This window comes from Boleophthalmus pectinirostris, unplaced genomic scaffold (assembly GCF_026225935.1).
Source record: "Boleophthalmus pectinirostris isolate CB_2022bp ecotype Guang Dong unplaced genomic scaffold, ASM2622593v1 HiC_scaffold_14, whole genome shotgun sequence".
Taxonomy (NCBI): Eukaryota; Metazoa; Chordata; class Actinopteri; order Gobiiformes; family Gobiidae; genus Boleophthalmus; species Boleophthalmus pectinirostris.
Window position 1 is genome coordinate 20,390,280 of NW_026571047.1, and position 17,313 is coordinate 20,407,592.

At 36.7% G+C, this 17,313-nt stretch overlaps 1 protein-coding gene across 1 annotated transcript in view; it reads left to right on the forward strand.

Moving 5' to 3' along the window:
- The window catches only part of tanc2b (tetratricopeptide repeat, ankyrin repeat and coiled-coil containing 2b), a 271,242-nt gene that overhangs the window by 12,815 nt on the left and 241,114 nt on the right, over positions 1 to 17,313 (forward strand). Inside the window, exon 2 of the mRNA XM_055150162.1 lies at positions 6,322 to 6,436. The gene's annotated coding sequence lies outside the window, so the exon portion shown is untranslated. The remainder of the gene's footprint in view (positions 1 to 6,321; positions 6,437 to 17,313) is intronic.

A 17,313-nucleotide genomic window follows, 5' to 3' on the forward strand; every position in this document is an offset into this window, starting at 1 on the left:
AGGGTCTAAAACAGGGTCTAAACCAGGTCTAAACCAGGTCTAAACCAGGTCTAAACTAGGTCTAAACTAGGTCTAAACTAGGTCTAAACCAGGTCTAAACTAGGTCTAAACCAGGTCTAAACTAGGTCTAATACATGGTCTAAAACAGCACTAAAACACAGTCTAAAACAGCACTAAAACGGGTCTAAAAAAAGGCCGTGCCCCAACCCCCTCTGGTCCGCGCAATATTGTCAGATATAAAACCAATCCATAGCACAAAAAAGGTTGGGGACCACTGCTCTAAAACAGGGGTTTCCAACCTTTTTCCTGAATTCACAAAACAAAAATGCCTCAAAGCTGTAAGTTTTAGCGTCCGCAAGAAATTGATTATATATACAAGAGCCACAGTAAGCCTTAAATGGATACAGTTAATTGCCTATAAAACATAAACCATTATTCATTTATTAATGCACCGAATTAGGCATTAAAGTGATAGATTTACAATGGTAATTAATCAAATATTACTTATTCAGCGCAATACGTGTAATTATGAAATCCCTGAATACTACTGCTTCGAAGGGGATGGAGAACTACTGCTAACTCTCAAGCTACATGTTGGAGACCCCTGATCTAGAAACTTGAAAAGCCTTAACAGCTTCTTGACACCATTCACTACACTGCATTGCTAAATTGCCTTTAATGCTCTGGTTTGTTTCTATAATAAAATTTGGCCTTGGTGTTCTCCTTGCAACTCAAACCCCAGCTGATTTATCCTTTGTATTTTGCCTGAAGCTCTGTTTAATAAGACCCCTGTAATGCTTTTTATCAGTTCCCACTCTTCCATATGATGTAACTGTTATAATGAGGAAGAATTTGGGATATGGGGTAATCCGAGGCAAAGCTTTGTACCTCTTTCTATATTCTTCAGGCTTCTTTTCAGTGTTTGTTAAGTCCGTGCCCCTTCCAGCTCTGCTCCATGCCTGTCTGTATTTCATTCAACTTGATCAACAGTGAATAACATCAAGCTTGCTCCAGAAATAGCATAGCCGTAAAAGGGATTTGGGTCCTTTTTAGTCACGCTGTGCAGTGTAGACTGGCAGATGGTGAGTGATCCTGGAGGAAGCATTGTTTAAAGTCGATCTTTATTAATCCACTTTCCCCTGACATAGACAAATAGGCTAACGCTGGCTTTATAAGCTAGTAACTTAAAAGGTGGAGGGAGGGTACTGCTAGGATACAACACTGGTATTTTGATGTTTTCGTCTTGTTAAAGGGCCTGCATTAGACTATTTTCTGATCTATGTTATAATATTGTTTCCTCATCAAAAAACACACCTGGAGTTTTGTTTCATTCACACATTTAACGCTCAAACCCTGCACACTTAACCTAAGTTCTTCTCTTCTCTCACAGAATACACTGTTCACTTGAAAACTACCACTTCATCATGACATCACAAGGTGGAAGAGAGCATTTTGAGCTTTGGAGGTGTAGACAGACTAATAATAAACTGTTACAAACATGCATGGATGAAACAAAACACAACTCTGGATATGTTTTTAAGGAGGTAACGATATAACACGACTTAAAGCTCTCAAGAATCAGTTTGGTGTAAAATAGGAACTTTAATCTTGGTTTACTGTGTTGTTATTTGTGTTTTTAGGGCACAGATTGGTCACATATTAAAAAGAAACAAGCACAGTCTGTCCGAGTTTGTCCTAATTGCTGTGTAATTTCCATGTTGTAATAATAGTTTCTGATTTTCCGAGAAGATACAGTCCTTTTATGGGAAAAAAGTGCAACATGATTTTTTTTTCTATGGGCCTGGTTTGTTAATGCCATGAATAGTTTGTAGCCATGATAACTTGATATCTTGTTATTTGCTTGAAATGTTCAAGACAAGACGTGAATAGGCAAACGGGAATTCATTTGTCAAATAAGCAAATCAAATAAATCAAATTTGAAAAAGACATTTTAGTGATAAGCTGTCAGTACAGAAATTTAAGAGATCTTTCGCGCACATTTTTATTGCCTTGGGTCATTCCTTCTGGTTAATTTCTGCTTATTACATACTGCATATACCTAAAATAGACACACAGTCTATACACAGCAGAAACAACGTCTACACAAACTGTACTACTAAACAAATAAAACGTGACATTCTTTTACTTCACTGAACTAAAATGGCACAACTAAATGTCACGATAATTACTGTATAGATCCTTCAGTATATGAAAGCTGGAACAATGGGTACATTTTCTTTGTGCTAGTGGGGATTTTTTAGTGTAATATCATACATACAATTACCATACACGTTATTTCTGCCACTGATTGTGAATACAAACTAATTAGCGTTTCATTCTTCTTTATTGCAGCTCTTTTTTTTTTTAGCTATAGTATGCATTTAGAATGTTTTTTGAGATAATCCTGCTTTAGCTTTATGGTGTCAGTGGCGTAAATTAGTTTGAATATTATCTTTTATCATCTATATTTTCTTCAGCAATATATCATACTTCAAAATGTGTTATCGTGACATACGCATACGCACAACAACATTATAAGGTTATGAATAGAAACATGTTACAGGGACTCAGAATTTTGTACATAGGGTCTCATTTCCTAGTGAGCCAGAGTGTTGAAGACGTGTGGAGACACTTTTTTAATGTTCCAGTCCTTGTATTTGCAGAGGTCGTTGGTGCAAGGCTAGTGCATGTCAATGGCCATAGTTATCCTGCCACTAAAAATAATCTTACTCATGCCACAAAGCACCCGAGGTAAAACTATTACCTATAATGCCACTCTCTCAATGTAAATGTCTGTGTCAATAGAATAATTTTAGAAGTAAAACCAACCTTGCATTTGAAGGATTTATGTCTGAGCAGCAACAGTGAGTTGTACTTCCTGATAGAAAGTTTGGCAGTGGCGGACTGATATATGAGAAAATAGTCCCTCAACATGTGATGATTCATACAATGCAGGGTTAGTTTTATTTCAAACATTATTCTATCAACACAGACATTCACATCGACAGTCTGGTGTAATAATTGATTTGTTTCGCGTGTTTTGTGGAGTGGGTAAGACTGTTTTTAGTGGCAGGATAACTATGGCCATTGACATGCTCTAGCCTAGCACCAGTGACCTCTGCAAATACAAGGACTGGATGGAATATTTTAAAAAGTGTCTCCACATGTCTCCAACACTCTGGCTCACTAGAAAATGAGGTCATATGTGAAAAATTCCGGACTCTCCCTTTAATGATATGGATTATTGGTTATTGGTGGCAGGAGCACTTGTGTTCTTTTGATTTATGACTTTCTTTTATTTCCAGTAAGGACAATAATAACAATTATATCTTTAATGAGATAAAAAAAAAGTTTGGCAATAATCATGCATGAGACATTTTATATAATTTTGATAATCGTCAATAAAGATAATTGGAATTTTATTACCAGAATATGCTGAAAAAAGTGACTTATTCTTGATGTTTTCTTCTAGATCATTGTAGTTTTCACTCATACAATTCTATAAAAGTTGTTAAAATATGGAACTTACTCATAATATTAAAAGTATCATTAATGACATGCATAACATTTGTAAACTGTCAGTAACTATAATTATCATGATATAATTCTTAATTGCAATTATGTTAACCATGATAATCGTGACCCAAATTTTTAATATACCATTCCTAATTTCCAGGTGCTGAAGTGAACAGAGACTTTTTTGTGTTACTTTAAAGCTTATCCCCCTTATGTCCTCTGAGTAGAAGTGGAATCTGAAATACCAACGTTATCAGTGCAAAGAGCTTACAGTTGTTACAGTTGCTGGTCACATAATTATTAGCTTTGATGTTATTTTTGGCCTTGTTTAAAGATGAAATGTTTGATTATTTTTGGCTCAGTACAGTGGAAGATGTTTGTATGACTTTGAAAGAGGTGCAGGCCTACATGGATAGATGGACTGAAAAAACACAAAGAAAAAAATAAAGAAATACAGTGTTCTTTTATATATTGCATCCCTCATCACCATACTTTTCTAATCTTAAAGGTTCATTATGTAACATTTCTGATGGTGGGTTCGTCACCTGCTTGTTTCTACAGATATGACATTGCTCTGCCTGGAATGTTCCATGGTATGACATTAATCAGCTCTACCTTACATTTAAGGCTGGGTATCATGAAGAAGTCGCTAATACGATACATACCTCGATACAGTGCACTTTCGATTCGATACGATACGATTTATTTCAAATCGATTTGATACCGTTCAATAAATAATAAGAACTAAATGGTGGATGTGATACTTAAAGTCTTTGTTAAACCACTTCTTGTGCAAAATAAATATGAAACACAAACATTTTACTCTTCAAAACTGTGAAAATGTCAAATTTGTTGCATAAACGGGTTTCCATTCACCAAACAAACAAAACTGGAGCTGTAACAGAATAATTTAGTAAAATATACCAAAAAATACTCTTGGCAATATATCGATATCAGGGACTGCTGTATTGTATCACCACATTAAACAACACGATATCTCGATATTTAGATTTTAGTTTTGCACACCCCACTTACATTTATTAAATCACATGTGATTTTATCGCTCAAAAATACGTGGAAAAACAGGCATTCTGACTTTGAGCAGGGTCGCCTCTCCACAGATCTGACCTGTAACTTGATCTGGTTTGGGTTTCATGAAGATAAAAAGATTTATAGCGAAATAATATTCCAGACAAAGCAATAACATCTCCATGTAGAAAAGCATTTGATGGACCCTCCACCAGAAAAGTTACACAATGCACCTTTATATTTGTTTGTCATAGTCTCACAAGTTTCTCGCAATTCTCTTTTATATGTATAGTATATTCTTTTTTATCTCAGTGACAATATTCAGACATATTTTAACAGTGCATCCGAAATATGCTAAAACACACTGAAATTAATGGTCTAGCAGCAGAGGTTGACTTCTTCTGTTGTCTTCTGTAATAGTCATAAGCTGTGGGGAACATATGGCGTGTCATGGTGACCCCCGTAACTTCAGCAGACATCTGGACTGGCCCTTCTTAAATGTCTTTGTGCCCTCTGCCATTTTTACTTAACCCCAATCCATTAGCGTGTGTCTCAGATGGTGCGGTGGTCAGATCCATAAAAAAAAAAAAGGTGCCCAGAAGTGACCTGTGCAAATTGATGCAATATATTATAATGTACAGAACTTGGCAGAATTAACTTAAAAGCTTGATTACACATTAAAGGTGCACTCTGTAACCTTTCTGTGGATGTTATAGCTTTGCCTGGATTGTTCCGCGGGCATTAACGTATTTATCTTGCATTTATTCAATTACAGGTGTGTTTATTGCATGAAAATACAAGCAACTGGTTGATTCAGGGCATAAAACTAAATCAACGGTTTGGTGACTTGCTTTGAGTTTCTATCATTTCAAGTAAGAAAAACGTACAACAAAGATATTTTTAAAGGTCCTTCATTACACAAAATGGATTCTTGTGAGCTTTAAGCTGTGTTATAATGCTGTTATCTCCTCAAAAACATGGAGTTGTGTTTTATTTCATTCAAACGTTTGAGTAATCCTTTATTATTAGTCTGTCTACATCTCTGTTCCACCTTGTGATGTCATGAAGTGGTAGTTTTAAAGTTATCAGCTTCCTTTTACCTTTTGTTAAGTAGATATAAATTTATCCAGATTATTCTAATGAAGGCGTATTGAGGAAAAAAAAAAACAATGGAGCATTTTCTGTATTACCACATGACATCACAAGGTGGAATAGCGCGTTTTGTGTTTGAAAGAGAAAAATTCAGCCTAAATGTGCAGGATTTGTGTGTTAAACATGTGTGAATGAAACAAAACACAACTCCAGGCCTGTTTTTGACGAGGAAACATTATTACAGATCCAAAAATAATGTAATCATGGGCCCTTTAAAGTGTTTGGTCAGCGTTATTTTCTTAAAATAAATTCTAAAATTGAAAAGTATCTCTTGAATTTATGGCCCAACCACCACATTTCAAAAGCATATTTTCATGTGGCACTAACAAAGCCCTGGAATGTGCTCTTGCTAATTAAATTCACAATTGCATTTTTAAGTGGGAGTAAATGGTCTTGTGTCATAACCTACAATGAATGCAGAGCTCTGTGTGAAGTCTCGCTCTTTTTAAATGAAACAAATGTTCCACTGTCCAGTTAAATGCACTCTTTCTCTCTAGATTGTGTGCATTATCAAGTGTGTTTTGGATCGTTGTTTATTTACAACATAGTATTTGACTTTATAATATTGTGCATGGTTTTCTAGCCAAATGCTTGTCCTAAAATAGTATTTTTTTGTGGTTGTAGATTTCCGCTGTGAGCTGCTATTGGACTTGGTAAGGACTTTGGATCAATACAACAACATGTAGCCCCTCCTCTGCCCTCAAAACCAGATTTGGAGACTTTCTGCTTTCTACTCATGGTAAGATTTATCTTTTTAGTTTAATCATTTTTTAACTACTTTGACATAGAGTTTGATTTTGCAGTCCTTATGTCATAACTTATCTAACTTATACATTATACATTATTTTCATGTTTGGTAATTGGTTGACTACTAATTTACCGTTGCCACAGCCTCGACAATAATAAAACCTGATTTCTGTTGGCTGATTTAATACCAGAAACCCTAACCCTAAATAAATTTTCTATATTTTACACATTTGATAGGAAGTAATTTGCAAATGTAACAATTAGGGATGGGCATTCGAATACATTTTCTTTATCGATCGTCGAGAGAATTAACGATCGATTATCGATTAATCATTAACGTTTTTATATTAAAATTATCATCATTATTATTACTATCTGCACTACTAATCTGCACAAATAAATTCAATTTTACGACATATAAACCGTAACCACTCTAGAGCCGCATCAGCCCGTTTGACATTATAATGTGTTTAATGCAGCTTTGCACAAGTCTCACAGAAACTAAACTTAAAACCGCATGGCTAATTTGCATAATCTAAGCGAAGAAAAAAAAACAGCTCTTGTGCGCTGATGCGACACGACTCAGTGGAATACAGGTTAGTGTGACCATATTTGCGCTTGTCAAAACCAGGACACCGTATGGGGGGTGGGAGGTGGGGACTCGTCATCGACATTGCGCTACTCTCACCTGGCAAAGTTTTTTCATGTTTTCGGTGTCCTGGTGAACTTTTTCCCACTGAACACCAAAACGTATGTGCTGCTTTGTACACTGTGCACATGGCTTCGCACTTGTCTCGACCGGGACGGAAAGCGTGGAATTTCATGTACAAGTCATCGTTAAATATGCATTTGCGCTTCAGCATGTTGCAGACTGACCAGCTGTTTGTGTCTCGCTCCTTCTGAGTGCAGAGAGCTACATGTACGGACCCCCGTTTGGTCATCCTACACTACGCACAGCAACCTACATTCGGTTTGTCGATTAAAATTAACGTAATCGATGAAATTCTTAATGATCAATTGTAGATTAATTGACTAATCATGCCCATTCCTAGTAACAATAACGATATTAGTTTCTGTAATAATCTCTCTCAGTGTCATTGTGTCTGTGATGGTATTTTTCAGTATACAGTAACTCTATTACTAATATCACACAAGTAGAGGCAATGAAACTGTTAACTGGACTACTCTTTATTGTTGGTGTCAGTTTTTTTGTATATATAGTTTGTTACGTGTTTGGTAGCGACCCCTGTGTTGTTATTATGGTGCACACATAAGGAGCGAATCACTTATGTAAACAATTACATCATTCAGCTCCCACACGGCTGCTTTTTATATTACTGGTGTTGAAGTTAACCAAAAAAAGGCCAGAGAGACACGCCAGTTATAACAAGATGCTATATGGATTATTTCTACATTTTGTGGCATTTTATAGCCTGTTTTTCCTGGATTTAATAATAAACAGATTTAAGATAAGAACATACAACAATATTAATATGTTTCTGATGGAGTTGATATCTACAGCTGCTATTTTATGTTGTATATTTTGTTGTATATTAAAGGTGCATTGCGGAACTTTTTCTGGTGGAGAGTCCATCAAATGCTTTTCTCCTCCATCTGGAATGTTTCACAGTATGGTATTAAACCTTGCTATCTTCATGGAGACCAAACCAGACCAAGTTACAGGTCAGATCTGTGGAGTTTCAACCCCACTCAACAGTCAGAATGCCTGTTTTTCTGGGTATTTCTGAGCTATAAAACCATCTGTAATTGAATAAATGTAAGGTAAAGCTGTTTAATATTAACCAGGCAGAGTAACGACATATCCATAGAAACAAACAGGTGACGGACCCTCCACCAGAAAAGTTACACAATGCACCTTTAAGTATTTAATAATAATAATAATACAAAATAATAATAATTGACTGTTTCTCAAGATATGTTTGATGTCCAATTAGTAGAAGCTGTCAGTGTGGAAACTATAATTATAACCTTTCATAAGAACTGGAAAAGTTGAATTTGCCATTGTTAAAAATATGCAAATAAAAAAAGATAACAGCTCCCAGATAATGATGAAAAGGTGATTTAGTTTAATTATAACCTACTTGTAACGGACAAATGTTCTCACAAAACCTGTTCTCACATGCTGCACTTTTTATTATTACATTTAGACCAGTCTCTCCTCAGTCCTTGCATTTTTTCTTCAAGATTTCTGAGTTTCATGCCGTCTTGTGTCGTAAAAAGTCTTATTTCAGAAGTGAACTCTGTCTTGATCAATGTGTCGTCTTGGGGCCATATGTAATTACTTTGCGACTGGTCAGCCATGAAATTGTTGTTTGGCTCCGAAATAGATCCAATACCATTTTGAGAGATCTTTCTTTCACAGCGAAGCCTTCTTGGTGCTGCCATAATCACAATGAATATGAGCGGTAGAAGAAAATAGGCCAATAAAACACTCCACGGATTCTCTATTACTGTGCTATCGAGAAGTGATGTTTTTAGCAGCACAATATAGAGCCTTATCGTGTTGAGAAAGGAGAAACAGGCCATAATACTTTTGCTATGGATGGAAGAGGGGGAATTAGCAAAAGAAGATTTTTGCAGCTGAACCAATCAACAAGCATGTGTCAAAGCCTGTATTACACTATTTTCTGATCTCTGTTATAATGTTTCCGCATCAAAAACATACTTGTGTTTTCTTTTATTTACACACAAACCCTGTATATTTAGGCTGAGTTCTTCTCTCAAACAAAAAACACTTTGTTCCACCTTGTGATGTGGTAAAACAGGAAGTGCTCCATGTTCTTAAACTCCATACATCTTCATTAGAATCAGTTGGATAATTTCAGACCTGGAATTGCTCAACTCAAGGTAAAACGTAGCTATTACCTTGAAAACTACCACCACATGACATCACAAATTGGAGCAGAGCGTTTTGAGCTTTGGAGATACAGACAGACTGATAATAAAGAGTTACTCAAACATGTGTGAATGAAACAAAACACCACTCCAGGTAACGTTTTTGACCACGTAACATTATAACATAACTTAAAGCGTACAAGAGTAAATTTTGTGTAATAGAGGACCTTTAATAAGTTCTTAGAATGATTCTTACAGAACTCTGCTTAATTCATACTTTGACAGTTTTACTCTGGTGCTTTCCTCAGAAGTATGTCTAGTCAGTTGTTTTAAACAGATTTTGGCACTATATTTGTACTTGGAGCAGTACGACAACAGTGCCACCTGCAGCTGACTTCCTGTCAAGTGTGAGAAAGTTGGTATGCCCACTCATCCTGATTTACAGACTGGTGGGTGCGTTTCTGGATCTCGATGGCCTCCCTGATCCAATGATGGTACTTGTTGCTCTCTGCGACTATAACGTTAGCTTTGTCCCTATCCATGATATGGTTTTCCCTCTTGCAGTGCTCTCAGAATTGCGGATTTAAGCTGTTAATGGTGGACTTGTTGCTTAGTGGCTTGGGTGCATGCTTTGGTTATTTTCTAGACTTAATGAACCTAATTGGACTATGAAAGAACTAGTACAGAAGTTTACTAAATTTGTAGCACCCACACAACAGGGTAGCAGGCTGATTTAAATAGTTTGTCATATTTAACCCATGAATCACCAGAAATCAATCAGAATAAATTATGCATTATTTATGATTACAAGATCTTTGGCATTTAGAAATAGGATTTACCTCAGTACTAAAAGCTGTTGCGTTTGTGCCAACATCAGGGCACCATGTTCTTGGCATTGAGGGCTCTAAATAATGTGCCTGAGAACTTTTTGGCCTGGCTTGTATCACTTTACATTAATTTCCCTTTTTAGTATATTTTACGAAAATTTCCTTTCTTCAAAAATGGCCTGATCTTGCATGCAGCAATGTTTTCCACAAGCTTATTATGAGACAGTGGCTCTGGCTATCCCTTTTTGACTAATTTTATTGAATATAATTTTTGGACACTACTGCATCTACTAATCAATCTGCTTACTCAGCTTGTTTCAGACTTTGGGGCCTATGGTGGGTCACTGTTGTCTTTTCTATTAATGGAAAACTCTAAATCATGTCAGGCATTTCTGTTACTGTAGATATGACATTGTGTATTACTACTGCAAAGAATACATAGAGATTAACTAATTTTGAACTGGTGTAGGGAGGACAGTGACAGTGCCTGGCTGCAGCTGTGGTCTGTTAGCTTCAGTTTGGTAAATGGAGTGAAAGAGCGCTCCCATTAAACCCTGTGAGAAAAGAGGCTAAGAGCTGTGTACGCTGTGGCCCTGCTCTGCTGCCAACAAACTGCTGACACAAATTTTTGTCCCACTCAAATGACTCCTGACCGCCAGACACCAGGGCTTTTCTTCCTCTGAGATTCACCGGCCGTAAAGCTCCAACTGCACAAAAGACACACTCTCTTCTGGCTGCTGGGAGGTGAAAGGAATTATAATAGTGGTGTAAAACTGAGGCACATGTCTGGAGGGAGGGCGTTTTAAATGTTAATTGTGTAATTGTATTGGAATTTAGACAATGGGTGAAACGCAGAGATGGGTAGAGTAGCCAAAAACTTTAATAAAGTAAGAGTAATGTGGTCCAAGAAATTACTTAAGTAGGACTGAAAAAGTATTTGGGACTACTCAAGTAAGAGTAACTGTCTGGATCTGACTTATTATTTGGAGTTAATTAATTAATTTGTAAATAGAAGATAGCAGCATTATTTAATGTGTTGTCCTTCAAATCATAGATACAAATATTAGAAAAATAAAATCTTATCTGACTGAGTGGTGCAAGAAAAACAAATGTTCACATATTTTATATTGTCAGTATAAAGCTTTTGTCACTTGTAGACTTAACTCACAGTGAGAAGAAAACCAAAACCTTAACTCAAATAAGATTACTGTTACATCAATACAAATATTAAAAGTATAATTTTGTTTAAAAGTTACTGAAATGAATGAGTAACTGAGTAAATGTAAGTACTACCAGCTGCTGGACTGCAGTACTTTATATGAAAGTTAATATGAAATACATGTATTTTAATCATCAGTGAATATGTCAAGCGTATTGGATAAATTAGTTTCCTTCCACTAAATAAGACACAAAATTGTCATACTGTCCCAAAAACTGCTAAAAAGTACCAAAAAATACTCGATACAGCAGCCCATGATATCGATACAGTATCACCAAATTAGTATCATGATATATTGATATTCTGATATTTTTGCACACCCGTAATGCAGTGCCTTTGGACCCATCTCCAGATCTTGAACTATCTTTAGTCGGGTTTATCTAGCTGGAGGATTAGGCAGTTGTGTTTTTATTGTGTGCAGGGTTACTCTCTCATGCAGAAGTGTCCCAAACTACAGACTAGTTTCAGCTCTTTTTGCCCTGCGGTGTGGATCTGTCAGCTCGTGATTGACACACTGTGGCTTGTGTGTTAGCCACTAGCGCAAAGATGTAGAAACATGACATTTCTCTAGGCACAGAAAACTCCTCCATTGTGCATGTTATTAAATGTGATGTGCAGCTAACCTCTGGAAATAGTGGTTTTCAGTTTACTATAGACATTCTTGGCTGGTACAATATAGTTTACATTTTGTCTATTTCTTGGTTCAGTGCCATTGGCTGTAAAAAGCAGCGAAGTGAGAAACTGCATGGCTAACTTTTGAAAATGGTTTCCACTGGGATGCTTTTGTGTTTTTATAGACACCATTCATGTGTAAATACACTTGGAGATGGCCAAGACTTGGGCTGGAAAGGTTATGGTACATGGGGATTGGCTTCAAAATATTTTCAGCTTTCCATTCAATATAATTATTATTTTTGCTACTATATAATTGATACCGATTGTTCCCATTTGTCATTTATCAAGAAACCCAAAAGAAATAGTCCAATTTAAAGTGTCTGCTACTGACCAAGAAAGAAATATAGCTTTTTTGTGTATCTTTTCAAAACGAATTCTCTACAGTTGACAGACAGGGGCATCATTAAAACTAACTTGAATTTCAGTTGTCAAAAAGACCAGAAAGTATGGAATACACACATAGACTATAAAAGTGTGGACTTAGGGAGTGTACCCAGCCTGCCCCAGTCAACTGAAGCTCACCGAGGCTGGCAGTTGTAGGAGCATATTTGGAGCCGAGTTCCATATTAGGAATGGGAATTTATTAACAAAATTATTTGACAAAAAAGTTAAATAAAAACATCATGTAGAATTGGTTAATACGAACTTTTACAAAATTATGAGGTTCATTGCAGCAGTTACAGAGAGAGGGGTGACAATTTTTCAATGGAAAGTCAATCGGAGTCAGGGATGATGGAGCTGGAAGCACCCCCGTGCTCACTTCCTATTTTGACTCTGAGTATTAGGGATGGCACAGTTCATGAAAAAAAACAAAAAAAACAATGAACTGTTCGGTTTGCTTGTCACTGTTCTTGATGTGTGTGTACCGTCTCCACAGTTCCCGGCTTGCGCATTGTTGCCTCGTGCCCATATGTGACCTGTTTCGCTTTGGCGCAAAAGAAGAGGTGTGGAGGGTGGGTGCTGCACATCACGTGTAAAAATGGCAAATAGGAGAGAAGAGGGCCGCCCGGAGATGGAGGATGTGCCCGTGTCATTACCTCGCGAAACCACAGCCGCTTTGTGGCTCCACCTGCAGCTGCAGCAGAACATGCACGCGCAGCTGTGGCTCTGGGGTTGTCAATTCGAAAGACGATCAAACTTAACTGGGCGCGTTTAGCTGCTTGTATCAGGTCCACAGTGAAACTAACAGCTGAACAAACTTCTATTTACCCTCTGTACAGGCTGACCACAGCAAACGTGAGGATTTCAAAAGTAAATTTTAAAGCACTTATTAACAGTATTTCTGGACCTGAGCTCTTTCACACAACACAGAACAGCCCCTGGAGTAAACGCACAAATACAACCAAAGATTGATGCTCTCTGTGTATTTTGATGGGGATACGCGCCTATGCTCGCGTAGAGTGTCTGAAATCTATGTGCGCAGGATTCTCTGCTCTATACTGTATGCGCGTCTAGCACGTGCAGTGGAGCCTCCCTCAGTCACTTTCCATGCATTCTATAAGTTACGCGTCCAAAAGTTGCAGTTTTTACGCTCACGTAGGCCAAAATACGCATGCAGTGGAGCCAGGCCTTAACCTTGCAACCAAGAGCACAATCTCACTAAACCAAGTATCCCGACTCCTGAGGAGGGTTAGGAAGGTGGTAAATTTTTTTCACCGAAGCACAACAGCTGCCTATGTCCAATAATAATGTGCTTAAAGTCAAGTCAAATTCAGTTTGTGTATGATTACATTACTAACTATAATTTTATAAATTTTTTAATGCTGTATCCTAAATTATGGATAATGAAGCTAGTATAACATATGATGAAGTATATTTCTGATTAAAGATTAAAAAAAAAAAAAAGACAACAAGAACCATACAGAACTGAAAACCATGACCTTAAACAGCAATACGAACAGAACCATGAATTGTGTGACCCGTGCCACCACTAATACGTACATACATACATATACGCATCATAGATATCCAGTACATGTATTCAATATAAATATTTATACACATATGCATAACACACATATACACACATGCAGAAACATATTTTTGTTTATGGTCGTACTAACTAATAATAATGTCAACATAGGCACAAAGTTTATCGTTTATGATCTTACAAAATAAACAGTAATGAGAATGAAAAATTGAAGGATTTTTTGTTTTTGTTTATATCCATACGAACTAATAATAGTAATGAAGAAGGCATAAATATTGATTGTTTATAATCATACAGAATAAATTTACAGTTGGTATGGGTACATAGAGACATACAAACAGAGATAAGAACTGTAATTTTTAACAGTAATGTCAATGTATTTAATCTCTAATTTAATTTGCAATTGAAAACCATGTATGAAAGTGCAACTTGAGGAACAGAGCTTCAGAAAGAGCAGAGTTTACAGTCTGCATCTCACCCCCAGGGAATATTGATCATGTCAGGCATGAACTAAAAAAACAAATTCAAAGTTGTAAAGTTAAAGTTTGGTGCTGCTCTGTTCTACTCTGTCGTGTCTGTTTTTATGACATATTCACTTGTTTCCAGTGAATTCCTGAAAACACAGTTGGAAGGCAAGTTGGAAGTGTTTGGAGTTAGCTCACTGTTGGCAGAAGCTTTCACAGGCTTTAGAATGGATCAGATCTGACCCCAAGTGTTTCATCAAATCCACATTCACAAGACAATGAAACAATTACTAGATTTTAAACTGCAAAACATTCATATGATAATTGAATAAATGCACATGTTAAATTGCTTAGAGCTTCCATGTTATTACACAGTGTTCATTCCAAATTAATCTTATGACAGGCAAACACTTAGGTGGCGGAAGGCGTCTGTAGCCACAGTTGCCCTGGGCCAGACTAACTGAAGAGTTATAGTTAGCTAGATGAAAAGCTAGCTAGATGAAAAGTATGAAGTAGTCAAATACAGTGTGAGTGAAAAGCAGGAAGAGCAAAATGTGACTACCCAGCTACAATATTGACATATTGTGAAAAAAAAAAAAAAAAAAGGGGGGGGGGGGGTTAATTAAGATAGTATAGCATGTGATGGAGTATATTTCTGGAGATTAAAGATTAAAAAGAAAAAAATGACAACAAGAACTGTACAGAACCGAAAACCACGACCTTAAACCGCAATACGAACCGAACCGTGAATTTTGTGAACCATGCCACCCCTAATGAGTACACATGAAAAAAGCTCCTCAAAGTACTAGTTACAAAATCTTATCAATCTTTATTTATTTATTTATAAAGCTGATTTGCATCCGCATACTCACTACCAAGCTATTTGTTATTAGTAACTTTCTACCACTGAAAAACAACATACAATTTACTATACATGCATCCCAAATTTTGGACTTTCGGTCATCGCGCAGTGCATACTGGGAAGAATCGTCCGAAAAAGTGAGCATCAAACCGCCATGTTTGGTTTCCCAGTGGGATGCATCCACTGTCAAAGTCGATCTTTCAGCAGAAAACGGCTTAAGAGACGGGCTTTGGAAGTTTGCGAACTCCATAACGTATCGTTTTCTGCTGTTAGGATATCCAACAACCACACAATTATGATGTCTGAATCCCATAACTAAAATATGACAATATCAGAACTAGAAACAAAAGTGATATGGTTCAAAAGACTTGAAAAGATCAATATAAAGACAATAGATACATCCCTCTGGGAAATCAAACATGGCGGTTTGATGCTCACTTTTTTGGAAGATTCTTCCCAGTATACATTGCGCGATGACCGGAAATCCAAAATTTGGGATGCAGGTGTAGTTCAGTCAAATGTTTTATTAGCCAGTTAGCAATACAATTACAAATCTTACTTGTGTCTTGCACTATTTGAACTGACATCATCTTGTTTCTTAATCATTCATAATATGACATAAACCTCAGCCTATCGCTCCACATCTCACTTCAGCCTTACTTCACACATCCACTGTATTTCTATAGTCTCTCTCTTTTCTTCCCCCTGGAGATTTTCCAGCTTTGACCCATCACATGTTAGAAGTGGTGATGATGGCGGTGATCAGGCTTGTCAAGCTGCTGGAGAGGATCTGAAGGAGACGGTTCTCCCCAGTGGAACATATATGTGTGTGTGTGCGTGTGGGGGTGGGTATTTATCACATTCTGCGGACTAAAATCTGTACACACACACACTGTCATGGATATGGGTGGGCTTGACATGGTAACACATTTTGAAGTTCTATATATGCTGCTGAAGTAAATATAGACTATAAACGATAATTAATAAACAAGAAATTTATGACGCAATGAGCCAAGAGCAGAGCAGATTTATATCACAAAAACTATTCTAAATATATAATGTTGTTAAAACACATTAGCTGCAATAGATGAATAGCAGAAAGAAACAGTTTAGTACTTAGTTTGCATCTGTAATGAGTCATAAAAGTAATTAATTCAAATTTCTATTGCTCAAATTTCATCATCAACAAAAAAATCGCAGTTGTGCAAAGACAATTTAGAAATGGTAACTATTGACTCCCCAAAAATATTGTTCATTGTATCGAAAAATAAGTCAATATTGTAATTATCGTTACAGGCTTAGGTACTTGCTTCCCTTATGATGACCAAAATCTGGTCCACATTAAATTTCAGGTATAGGTTAAAATAGATTTAAGGTTATGGATTAGGCTAATGTTAGGATCAGTCTCTAAGAAATGAATGCAAGTCAATGTGAAGTCCCCAAGGATCATGGAAACCCAACATGAAGAATATGTGTGAGTGCGTTCGTGTATCTGTGTGTAAGTGTGTGTGTGTCGAAAGCAACACAGAAAAACACGGAGTACAGAAGCTGACGAGGATCTGATGAAAACACTTGTCAGGGACGCGACATAAAGAGCTGTGATTTGGTTATATAAGATCTCTTCATGCAGATATGCAGTTTTTCTTATAGTGGCTGTGTATGTATTATGGGCAGAGTACAGCGTGAACACTAACCTGGAATCAGTGCTAGAACTGTTATTTTAGAAACACGTGAATCATCAGGGCTGGATATGATCTTCTTGTGGCTTTCAAGTAACTGTGACTTTCTTAACAAATGGTGTAGTGTGATAATAAATGGATTAAGTTAAGTGATTTGCTTTAATTTAGTATTGGTGTAATTTTAGGAAATGTTTTTTTCTCGTCAATAGATGTTATATTGTAGATATGGGTCACTGGATAAGGTTGGGTTCTAATACTGAGCAAACTGAGCTACATTGTGGTGCTGAAAAGTAGTAATACAAAAAAATAAACACAAAATTAATAATAATAATATAATAAACAGCACCAATAAGAAGC